The following is a 13004-nucleotide window of genomic DNA, read 5'->3' as shown; positions in this document are numbered from 1 at the left end:
TTCCCATTTATGGATGGCAGTGTCTATATCCCGTACAAATTTTTATCATGGCATGACTGACAACAGATAGACTAAAAGAGGCTTTGAATGAAAAATATAATTTTGTTGACAAAAGACAAACCATAAGTCTATGATACTTAACAAAAAAACAATTTTGGATTGTGTATATGTTGTTGTAGCGAGTGATAGAGCTTGCTATGCATGCATTTGAATCTTGTCCAATACTGACATAGACTTAGAAAGTCAAATTTGGAATGACATACGGACCTTTATTGCTCACGGACCTCGCTAGCGCTGCCTTTATTGCTCACGGACCTCGCTAGCGCTGCCTTTATTGCTCACGGACCTCGCTAGCGCTGCCTTTACTTCTCACGAGCCTGGCTGCCGTTTGTTAGCCCACTGTGGTGGAGCCAACTGAATATTCAAAATCTTTTTGCTCGCAGCTTGTCTTCCTGCTGTGAGCCGACTTGAGGGCCTTTTGCAGCGCCCTAGCCAACTTGGCTATGAAGCAACAACGCTTGAGAGCACCAAAGCTCTGATACCATCTGTTGCGGTTCGATTCTATGGGGGATGCTGCCTGAGGGCCATGGCGAGAAGTTGTGCGAGTTGTAGAGAACGAGAAGGTTGAGAGAGAGAGAGAGAGAGGAGAGACTCGACACAAGCCAAAAACAAATAACACGCTATATTGTATTAAAAGACTTACAATATAAAAGGTAACCTTGCCATGCATAACTTAGAGTCCAAGTGAAGTCACCTGCATGCTCCATTAAGGGAATTTCCCATAAGTAGATCATACCGACAAGGGCCTGAACCCAACAATATCATGTGCTGACACACTTTAGAATCAACTCCTTTCAAATCAATGTGTTCCCATGCAAAGATATCCTTGTATTTTTCCAATAAATCTTTGGTCTTTTCCTTCATCTCTGGCTTCAGATGCTTATTGATGACCTTTTTGGTCTAGTTGCTACTCTCTCCTCACTTGACTGCTTGAATTAATTCTCTTCCTGAGCCCTTGAAGGCTAAGGCTGTAGTTTTTGAATTATCCTAGCAACTGAACATTTTGGCTGTTTTGGCATCTTCTTTGCCAATTTCTCTGTAATATTTCCTGCCATTCATCAACTACTTTCCCTTTGCCTTTTTTCTTCCACGTGGCTCTTTGCTACTCCCATTTTTTGGTTTCAGCACCTTGCTTCTTCTCAGGTTCTTTTAAAATCTCCTTAATGACTACACCCCTGCTTTTGGTTATTGCTCTTAGTGGCATTGGTTCAAGTGTTTTCTATTTAGATCCTTCTGGTTTGGCATCCTCCGGGCACTAAGTTTCAAAATGGCCATATTTTCCACCACAAGTATAGAAATCTAAACTCTTTTTTCAAAAGTGAGCCCTGCCTCTACCTCGACCAATACCCGCTTGGTATTTGTCTTGACCACCTCTTGTAATGGTGTTGGACTCATTCTATTTGGAGCCACTTACCCCATCAATCTTCACCGCTTCTAGATTTGTCAATGTGATCATAGATAAGTCCTTTTCTTTCTTGAAGTGAGGAATCCTTATGCCACAATTGTTCCACACATGCCCATAAGATTTACAATACATGCAATGGGAGCATTCATACGATCTAGGGTCTCTAGACCTACACTTGGAACACCAGTAGGTTTTGACCTTTGCCACTACTAAAGCTTTGGTTTTGGCTATCTCAGATATTTGTTTCAACATTTCTTCCAATTTCATGGTCCATACCCTTTCTTCTTGCTTTTTGGACTTTTCATATGAGCACTATGAGATGAGCTAGAAGTTTTACTAGAATGTGACCCTTCATTCAAGGTTTCACTACCATTAGAGTTTCTTCTCTTGCGGTTCTTTTCCTTTTTGGCTTGTTGTTCTAGTTTCAAAGCCCGTTGAAGCAGATCATTGAATTTCTTTGTAGGTGCTAGAACTTCGTGTCCCCTTAGCTTATTATTTCTAAAACCATTCAAAAACTAAGCTCTCATTCTCTTTTTCAACGGTGGTTCCTACAATTGTTTGTTCAATTCTTTGATTTTTTCAAATGTAGCATTTGACTGACAATTTGCCTTGCTTTATCTTGTCCACTTCACACAAAATTTCTTTGTCTTCTTTGTTATTTGAGTACTCTAGGCAAAATGCTTATTTGTCTTCTTTGTTATTTGAGTACTCTAGGCAAAATGCTTTAATCACTTTATTGTATGACATGAGGTGACACACTGGATAATACCACTTTTTGATTGCCTCCTTCAATGTTTGAGGAAAATACTCCCTCCATTCATCCTCATCTATGTTCTTCATATCAGCGTACTGTTCAGACGCCTGAATGGGAACGTTTGGATCATCTTTCCTCCCCCCATTCAAAATTGAAAAAGAAATTTTCAGATCAGCAAAACGTTTGTCATGATTTGATCTGGCTTTCTTAAATGATTTCCTATCTCTTTCCTTCTTTCACTATAATGATCCGCGTCGGATTCCCACTCAACATTATCATCAATCTCGATCACTATATCTATTTCAAGCTTCTTTGATGGCTTTTGTCTTGTGGACCTGTGGCTCCGCTTACTGCTCTAACTGTCATCAATATGCTTTTTGCTTCTACTCGCACCAGCTCTCTCCTTGTGGGCAGCTAGGCCTTGCAAATTCTATGGACAAGGTGAACGCTCTCTGCAGCACTATTAAAGTCAGCTAATAAAAAGCGACAAAAAGGGGTTGCTATTAATGATGCCAACTGCAATTGCCATTTTGCATTAGTTAAATTCTCAGGGGATTCACCATGGAAAAATTATTGCACCACGTAAGTGCAGGGGAGGGGGGTTTTTTTACAAGTGAAATAAGCGTATAAGTTAGGGGCAGACCCCCAATAATTTATCTCCCAAGATAAAAAAATAAGGGAGGGTGTATCATATGTGGTGGGAGTAAGAAAAGGGAAAAATGAGAGGAAATTTTTGTTTTTGAAAATCATGGCTTCTTAAAAGAGTCTTCCTCAAACTTGTGAGTTAATAGCTACAAAGACCCATGCAAGAACTAACACTGCTTCTAACACTGCTTTGTATCAATTGATTATTTTGTGATTATACTTCATTTGTTGAGGTATGAAAGTTATAATGAACTCATATAGATGCAAATTTACATGGAGAACCTAACACAACTTTATAACCATGTTTTTTGAGTAATTTAGATAGGTCCAAATTGGACGAGTAGCTAGAGTGTAGGCTGAACAAGCACATGGTTTAAAACTCAAACTAAGACAGATTGAGGGTACATCTAGTTATCAACATAAGTGGTTCTTTTGTACATTGCCAGTCACTATGCTACACGCTCTTTGACTAGTTTTACTCAGTTAGATCATGTGCAACCTAAATTTTATATGTAAGTTAGGGGTATGATAGTTTTCTGCATTGATTATCGCATAAGCATAGAAAGGGGGGTCATATTCCCTTATATGAGTCGTATATAGGGGTTTTATCAAATTCGTCCGCTCGCAGGTGGCATCCCATTTTGTATATAGAGTGAATCCCCCAGGGTTAAATTAAGCCTTAAGGTTTTATATTGGTGCTTCCAATTATCACAATTTCTTACGTCAACTTGGATATCATACGAATATGAAAGTGATGTCTTCATGGCTTGATATCACTTGAGGATGAATAAGAAAGATACATTGGGATATTTATTTTCTAGTATCTTCATTTTGGAAGATTACTTTGAGAGACTAGATTGAGTGGTTTTGCTATGGATTGCCAAAAGAGATTCAAGAGTATTGTCTAAACTAGAAGTCCAACTCTATTTAGAGACTTATGGGACATGCTAAGCAAGGATTTGGAATGCATGATTGCTCACTGATTTATCCTACAAATAGGATAGTATCCACCTCACCAAGGTAAGAGTCATTCAGTGAAGAGAATGAATCAAGGGAACCAGATTACAACTCATCTCACAAGATTCTAGACTAGGAAGAGACTCACATGGTAGCACATCCAAGGGTTCCAAAGAACTAAGGGAACCAAATACAAGTTCATCAGAGGATTCCAGAGAAGAAAGGGGATGAGATGATAGTGTGTCCCAGGGTTTCCATGATTGAGATTGATGTGCCAACAAATAGGGGAGGCTAGTGAGGGTACCCACAGGTCCCAAGGCACAAGGAAAGGAAAGTGAAAGGTAAAGTGATACGAAATAGATGCTTTTGGGGTTCAGTGCTTTTGAACTAATTATTTTTGGGGCTCTACCTTTGGGCATCCCTTGTAAGTTAATAAGAGACCCTTGGGCCTCACTCTACATAGCAATTGGACGTAGAGTCTAAGAGCACATGGCTCTTGGGAGTTGTGCCTTGATGTGATCAATAATAAAGAAATACCAAAAGGGGCGCTTGTCTTTAGGGCTAGTGCTTTTGGGCACGGAACTCCACCGTGCAGTGTTGACTCTCTCTCTCTCTCTCTCTCTCTCTCTCTCTCTCTCTCTCTCTCTCTCTCTCTCTCTCTAAGTCCAGTGTTTTGAACTTTTTGTTCTCTCTCTTGAAAGACAGTGGGTTTCAAGTTTTTGTTCCTGTGTTGCTTTAATTTTTGGTTTGGAGCGTCCAAGATTGTAACAACTTTGTAGCCCTTGTAAGCTTCTGACAGGATGGGGCTCTCACTGAGTGGTTATAACTCTTAGAGAGCCTTGTTCTCACACTACAACCACTATAAAGTGGCGGAATTCACCAGTTGCTATAGTGCAAACAACTTTTCCAATATGTTGATGCTCCTTTTAACCAATTGTACTTGGGAGATGCACTACTAAAAGATGCATTGTCATTTTTTCTTTTGTTTTCTCCATTGCTTGTACTTTTGCCAAACCACAACAAGAACTATGATTCATGAAAATCATAATTGATGACGAGCTTTATGTCCTTCACAGCCAAGCCCCAAGCTGCATCATCTGTTTCTATCATTATAGTGCTATTGCCAGATCTATATTCAGAAAGAACCCAATCTTGTTCAGGTTTACTCTTGTCATCATGGATAGATAAAGCTCCATCCATCAATCGCTCCAACAAATCAGTCAATTCTGAGTATTTCTCATTGTCAGATACAACTTCTACAATCTGTAGAATTGAATGATTGGCTTTCAAATCTTGCGAGCCAATGACAACTTTGTAAGGATCCTGTAGAAATTGTTTGGCTAAACCTTCAACTTCTTTACTCCAATACCAAGTCTATCTGTCAAGCCGAATCTGGGAGGTAATTTGTCTTATTTGACATTGAAAACCCATGTCTAGCATTCAATTCGCCTCATCAAGGACAAGATATGTAACCGTGCAAAGGTTGGCTTGTCGACCATTCGTGTCTAATCTTCGTCATTGGTGACTCCTTTGTTCCTACATCAAGGTGATCAAAGTCGCATTTTCCAACCCCAATTAACTCCCCAAGTTAGTAACTTGCATCAAAAGGGACTTATCCGGCATCATTCACGATAGATGACCATTGATGAGCTATCATTGTCCATTTGTCCTTAGAATTCATATACATGATGTACAAGGTAATTAGATGGCTATCATGGCTTCAGATTTGAAAAAATTGCATCTTTGGCTAGCAAGGGGTTAGACCCTCTTTTATTTTTTTGGAAACCCTTAACGAAAATCGTGCAAAGTTAACGGTTCAAAATATGCATATCTCGACCCTCTTGACTATCTCAGTGGAGCTGTGGATGTATCATTTTGTCTCTTCTAATAAAGATTCAAATGTTTTACTGGTACAAAAGAACCTTTAATGGGAATATTGTAATACATGCAACATCTTTAAGAGTGCACATCAAACAAGGTGAAGGTTCAAACTTCATATTCGCATTCTAAAAGAATAAAACAAAAGGAAAGTCATCTAAGGTTGTGAAATGAAAAGACCTATTAATTGAGAAACTTGGCATGCCATCTTCTTGTTTTGTCTAGTCGGCCCCTACTAGCGGATTGAACTAGGTGTCTTCTTGTGGCAACTCTATGGCTTGGGTTAGCAATGGATGCTCTTTCCTCATTACAGAGACTAGCAAAATGAGTGCACAATCCTGGTCTGCTTCTTGCAAATTAGTGTCTTCAAGATGTAACATCTAATGCACTAGTAACTTGTGTGTAGTGAAAATCGGTAACATAGTGAGCATTTCATTAAGAACAAGTTCCTAATGAGCATAGAGAGAGTACTTAATTTGAGAAAGCAACATAGCAATTTACACCTAGCTAGTTTAGCATAGACAATACTTGAAAAGAGAGAGAAATAGAACAATTGACAATAGTTGAGGACCGGATTTACATGGAGCCAGTCCCCCCTCCAAAAAGGCTTTGTATTATAGCTTCTCCCATCCAAGGAGACTTTTGTACAATACAATCTTTGTGTTCCTTGACGGAAGATGGAAGCTTCATGCACCAAATTATGCTTGAAAAACACCCCTAGTGTCCCTAGCCTCAGTCCCAAGACCTCACACACCTTCAAAAATGGTGAGAGCTAGTAGGGAATGAAAAAGATTGAGAGGAAGAAGATGTATCTTATGAGAAAGAAATACTCCTCACATAATTACTCTAATAGCATAGCTTAGCTTAGTAATTAGGATGGTAGAGGAGATGAGCATGCCATTGAAGCTTGACTCTTGGTTGGATTTGTATTCCATAGTCAAGAGTTGTTGGTGTAGGCCTCCTCTTCTCAATGCTTGGAGAAGGAGATAGAGTTTTGGCTCAACACATAAGTTGTGTGTGTGTGTAGCAAAGTGAGTTAGAATAAAAATGCTAACTCTCTCTATAATTGGTCAACCCCTCTTGCTTTTTTCTCTTGCTGGCTTCCCATTGGCTCCTGCAAAGCTTAGCCAATCACAAATTAGAAGCATAATCGATAGCCTTGTGACATGTGTCCCCCTTTCCCCTTTTGTGAGAGCTTTAATTAAATAATTTATTTAAACTCTCATTGGACCTTTTAGTCTTCTGGCCAATAGGAATCAAGCAAGCCATTGGGTTGTTGGATTCTCATTGGACCCCTTGGTAGACTGTCCAATAGTCTTCTAGGGAGCTTAGTTTCTATTAGTTATGTTATCAAGCATTTTAAAATTGATTAGACTAATTTTACCTTAGCCTAATTCTAAGTGGTCCACCTCTATGGCCAGGGCCAATAGGATTTGAGGGGAGATTGGGGGCAACTGGGCTAGGAGCCTGCCATGTGTCCATTCTTCCCTTTGGGGAGAGCTTGGGAGTGTGTGTGTGTGTGTGTCTCATCCCCTACCATTAGGGCTCGCCCCCTTCTTCCTAGGGATGTGGGAAGAATTTTTAGTCTTCCCATAACCATCCAATATTTTCCACCTTTGGCCATTGGACTTATTAGTTAATTTTTGGAACCTTAGCCTATGGCTTATGGAGTTGAACCTTAGGTCTTTCAAGCCCCATTGAAGCACATTGCTCTTTTGCAAATTGTCTCTCTTTGGATACCTATTTTTTCTCCTTTTGATCCCTGGTGAGGCCTGGCAGCCTTACTATCGTCGGATAGTATTACCACCTCTCAATACCTTGTCTTCATGTCAGAGAATGAGAAGTATGTACAGTGTTATTGTAAGCATACTCCACTAAAGGTAAGTACTTCTCCCATTGGCACTTTTGATCTACTTCTGTGACATAAGCTTTTAGTAGATCAAGAAGTGTTAGGTTAGCTATTTCACTTTGGTTATGTGTTTGCGGGTGATAGGCCAAAGAGAAGTTTAGCTTTGTACCTAAATTCTCAAAGAGACCGTTCCAGAAATTACTGGTCATTCTAGGATCTCTATCCAACACTATGGACATTGGCAAGCCGTGATACTCGAATATTTGTGATATAAAGAGGGTTTCCATTTGATGGGCCTTAATAATCTTTTTATGTATGAAATGTGCTTGTTTGCTAAACCTGTATACTATCGTCCATATTCTTGTATTCCCATGGATAGACTTGGGCAATCCAAAGATAAAATCCATGGATATGCTCTCCCATGGTGAATTAGGTATTGGCAAAGGTTGAAGAAACCTAGGTTGCTTCCCTCTATCAAACTTCATCTTTTGGCATACCACACATTTTGAAACATACTCTTGTATGTTTGCTTTCATGGTAGGCCAATAGAAGTATGTTTCTATCCCGTTTAGGGTAGACTAAATCCCTCTATGCCCCGCATAAGGAGGAGCATGAGATTCATACATTACTTTCTCACATAGTGAGTTAGTAGCACATAGTCTATTGCCATAGAGAAGATAACCATCTTGTAGGGTAAATGGTTCTTCCTTCTTCCCTAGTGCAAGGGCTAAAATCACATCTCTAAAATCGGGATCGATAGCGTACTCATCTATCGCAGAAGATAGATCATTGTGAGTTGCTATGGATACCGCATTCACTCTCGCTCATCTTGAGAGTGCATTGGCCACTTGATTATGCTTGCCAGCAATGTGAGCAATATGAAAATGAAACCGCGAAAGGAAATTGCCACCTCATTTGTTTGTCGAAGAGCTTGGTCTGTGTCATGCAGTACTTAAGGCTTTGGTGATCCGTTCGCAGAATGAAAGGAGTCCCCAATAAATAGTGCTTCCACGAGTCTAGAGCATGTAGAAATGTTAAGAGTTCCTTCTCATATATCCCTAGAGCTTGCTCAACAGGGTCGAGCCTTCGACTTTCGTAGGCTATGGTGTGCCCTTCTTGTAGCAAAACAACTCCAAGGCAATCACCACAAGCGTCGCATTGGACCTCAAATGGCTTTGAGAGATCCAGTAGTGTAAGCACAGGTTGAGAGATAAGCTTCTCTTTAAGCTTTTCGAAAGCATTGTTCTCCTTGGTGGACCATATATACCTAACGTTTTTCTTGGTTAGGTCATGTAATGGTCCCGCGATTTGTGAGAACTTTTCTATGAAGCGTCTATAGTATGCACACATACCTATAAAGCTTCTTGGTTCATGCAGATTCCTTGGATTAGACCATCCTTTTATTAATTCTAACTTCGATGCCATCTTGAGAGATAATGTGACCTAAATACTGAATCTCTTGAAAGAAAATTTCACTTTTCTTTCGATTAATATAAAGTTTATTCTCTCTAAAACTTGAAATATTACCTAGAGGTGTTGCTTGTCTTCGTCTAATGAATTAGAGTAGATGATTATATCATCAAAGAACACTCCAGTAAAGGTTTGGCGAGGCCTGAATAGCTTCTCCATCAGGCAGTTAAATGTGGCTGGTGCATTGGTCAAGCCAAAAGGCATGACAATGAACTCGTAAAGACCAAACATAGTGCAAAATGCGGTCTTTACAATGTCTTGATCAACTATCCTTATTTGATGATAGCCACTTTGTAGGTCAATCCTACTAAAGTAGGTCGAAACCCTGTAGCTTATCAAATAGGTCTTCTACCCATGGAACAGGAAACCTATTCTTGATAGTGATCCCATTTAGTGCTCTATAGTCAACACACATACGATATGTGCCATATTTCTTTTGCACTAATAACACTGGTGAACAAAATGGAGATGAGCTAGGTCTAACCATGCCTTTCTGAACCAACGCATGCACTTGCCGGATAATTTTCTCTTGTTGAGCTTGGTAAACTTGATAAGGAGGTTTATTAGGCGGTGAGCTTCCTGGAAGAAGTTCAATTGCATGGTCTTCATCCCCTCGTTTGGGAGGTAGCTCACAAGGGATGTCGTCAATAAAAACATCTTGGAATCCCTTGAGAAACTTGGACAATTCTAATTCCTTTTGATTGGTTAAATCTTCTTTGCTAAAACATTAGGTTCATTTTGAGAATCTTTAATAAAAATCATGTACACGGAAATAAAGTTCTTTATTGACTTATTGAAAGCTTGCTTATGTACAATGGGTATGGTACTACCCAACTCCTTAGCATCTATGTACATATCTTTTTCCCTGAGCCTAAAGTAGATTTGTCTTTCAGGGAATTTAACATTGGCAACCATGTAATCAAACCATGGTGTCCCTAGGATTACATCATCATGCTTGAGAGGAGAGATGAAGAAATCCTCCTTGTCCACATAGCTTTGGACATGGAGCCTCAATTTCTCAATTAAGGGAGTGATTGAGGCTTCTTACCCCTTGAAAGCACCATCGGTAGGTAGGACCTCTCCCACCTCATAGGCTTGGATGCCTAGCTTGGTGTCCAACTTTGTGGATATGAAATTGTGAGTAGAACCAGGATCAAAGAGAATAAGAGCATCATGTTCTCTTACCTCTCCCCAAGCATGGCCTAGAGGAGATCCTTTGTGGTGTCGACCCTCATAACTGTGAATATAGTTGTCATCTAATATTCTCTCCCCCTTCAACAAGGTCATTGTCCACAATGAGCAATGGGAAGTGTTGATGGAAGAAGTTTTGTCATCCCCATGTAGCATCGGTAAGTGAAAGACCTTTCTAGGCAACTAGAAATTTGTGGAGGATACGATTTAACCATCTCTCTCTCCTATCTAGTATCTTATCTAGACTATAGTCATACTATGTTGATTCTTGTAAAAGAACACTTCCACCAATGACATTATCCTATTTTGAAATAAATATTTTCACTTTACTAACATAAAGCATTGTATGAACTCAACATTGTGGAGGTAACTCTAGTCGATAGGCAACATCATTAAGCTTTTAAATAAGCTTCCAAGGACCACAGTACCTTGGGGAAAGCCTGTAACATTGATTTGTCAACAAAGAAGTAGACTTTGAAGGAGGTTGGAGAAACACTCTTTATCCTTCTTCTCAAATGGCCTAAAGGATCTCTTTTGATATGCATAGATTTTAGCCCTATCAGCTACTTTGTTGAATCATTTTCTTGGCTAAAGCTAGCATGCCTTGCATCTTGGCAAGAAAACTTGCCACAATAGGGCAACTAGCCTGAGAACCTCAAACTCCTAGGGCTAGTGGGGGTCATACCATAATTCAATTCAAAAGATGTAAATTTTGTAGCTCGTTGTGGACAACTATTATAAGCAAATTCCATCAAGGAAAGATATGTTTAGGACAGGTGTGTCTCAACTTAGCCTTGAGCAGACTGGAAATCAAGATTAGCTAATTACAAGCAATGGTAAGGAAAAAAAACGGGTAAAATATACAAGAAAATAAATTAAAATCCTACAAGTTTGAAAATTTCTACTAGTAATTCCGATTTGCATCTTTACATGCAAGAGACTCAATCGCTTAGAAAAAAAGACTTTCTCGAACACTATCGAGAACTATATATATATATATGTGTGTGTGTGTGTGTGTGTGTGTGTAGAATATACTAGAAATATTATGCAAGGTGAAGCTTCACTTTGCCATTCTAAAACAATAAAATGGCAAGAAAAGTCAAGACATGTCAAGGATGCTAAATGGAAGGTGATATAAAAAATATACATTCAATATTTTAAAACCAAAATAACATTTAAGGTAGGTATCAATTATGACCAAAAACGTTGAAAGTATCACTAAGTATCACTGAAAACATTGAAAGTATTCTTAACTCAACTCATCTTTAAGGCTTCTTTTAGAAAGCTAAAAAGGGAGGAAAGAGAAAATACAAGGCCTCAAAGGCATGGAAAGAGGCAATCCTATCAGGAGATGTTCTGTTCAACTACAATGACATTACATTTTAAAAGTGTAGGGAATGGTCGTGCACTGACCATTCCTATTAATCATGGGCGATCGATGGAGGCCGAGAGCCCTGATTTATGGGAATGGTCTGTGCACGACCATTCCCGGTCGTCAATGGTCGTGGGAGAGGGGGCGCATCACATAGCCTGCAAACGGGTGACAGTCATGAAGGCACATGCAGATCCAGTTTTTCGTGCGCTGATGTGGCAGGCCTTGTGTTAATCCATGCTCTTGCATTTCGCTCGTTGAGGTGTTCACAGCAGATGCGATTTCGCGTGCTGATTTGGGATGCAATTATTGGTTTGCAGGCCTCCATATTCCAAGTGCTAATTTGGGATGCAATTATTGGTCTCCAGGAGAAAGGACGGGGGATGGACAGCTGCGATCAACTGCCCCCCTCCCCACGACCTTGACAGAAGATTCATAGTAGGATCCCCCATTTTGTTTACAATGAATAAACCAATAATAAATGAATGAGAATGCATTGAATGGTGAAAGTACCTTTGAAGATGGAAGATAGATGCCACATCTCTCTCTCTCTCTCTCTCTCTCTCTCTCTCTCTCTCTCCCTCTCTCTCTCCGCTAGTGGTTCCAGAGTGACTATCGGGGTCTGTTGGGCCCCATCGCCACCTTCGATGGCGGACTCTGGACATATAGGGAGATTTTGATGAAATTTTAATCTCAATAGGGTAACATATGGAATTAAGAGACCTGCAAGGTTATTTTTCATGGAGCAAGCATTCAAACAAAAAGAGTACAGTGGCACAAAGGGGTCACTCGTAGGGAAATTGCAAACCCTTCCCTTTATCATACAGAACACACAACACACCAACCATTATGTGTTAAGAGTTAGATGTGTCATGTGCAAAATCGAGTTGTGCGCATAATATTTAGGTATTATAGCGCTAGTAACAGGGTCACAACAACATAGAGCAAGTGTCCTTCTCCCTCTCTTCTTGGGATAGTTTCCTACGATGTTAAACAATCTTCTTTTGTGTGTGTGTGTGTGTGTGTGTGTGTGTGTGCGCGCGTGCGCATTAATAAAAAGAGGAAAATGGTATAACCCTTCTATCACCCAAGTGTGGTAGATTGGTTATGCCATTTCCCTATGGAGTAATATGTCTTGAGTTCAACTCTTCTCGTCGCATAAATCTTTAAGGTCACTTGGGATAGTTTCCTATGACCTTAAAACAAGGGAAAATTACCAAAATACCCCTCTAATTTATGGAAATTCACAAAATACCCTTCAAATTTCAAAAAATCCCAAAATACCCCCGATATTTGGTCATAAATTCTCAAAATGCCCTTCAAATTTTCCAAAATTCCCAAAATACCCCTGGTCGTGAGATTAAATTTCTTCAAAGATAAAAACATTTCTAGCTTTTTATAAGAAGACTTATTGTGTATCAAT

At 39.7% G+C, this 13004-nt stretch overlaps 1 pseudogene; it reads right to left on the bottom strand.

Annotated features, from left to right (window-relative positions):
* Positions 1–10270: 10270 nt before the first annotated feature.
* Positions 10271–10961, bottom strand: LOC147437323 (uncharacterized; annotated as a pseudogene).
* Positions 10962–13004: the final 2043 nt, after the last annotated feature.

Source organism: Adiantum capillus-veneris, chromosome 17 (assembly GCF_014529385.1).
Source record: "Adiantum capillus-veneris isolate H3 chromosome 17, ASM1452938v2, whole genome shotgun sequence".
NCBI lineage: Eukaryota > Viridiplantae > Streptophyta > Polypodiopsida > Polypodiales > Pteridaceae > Adiantum > Adiantum capillus-veneris.
The sequence above is the reverse complement of the archived record's forward strand: the minus strand, read 5'-3'. Positions and strand labels throughout refer to the sequence as shown.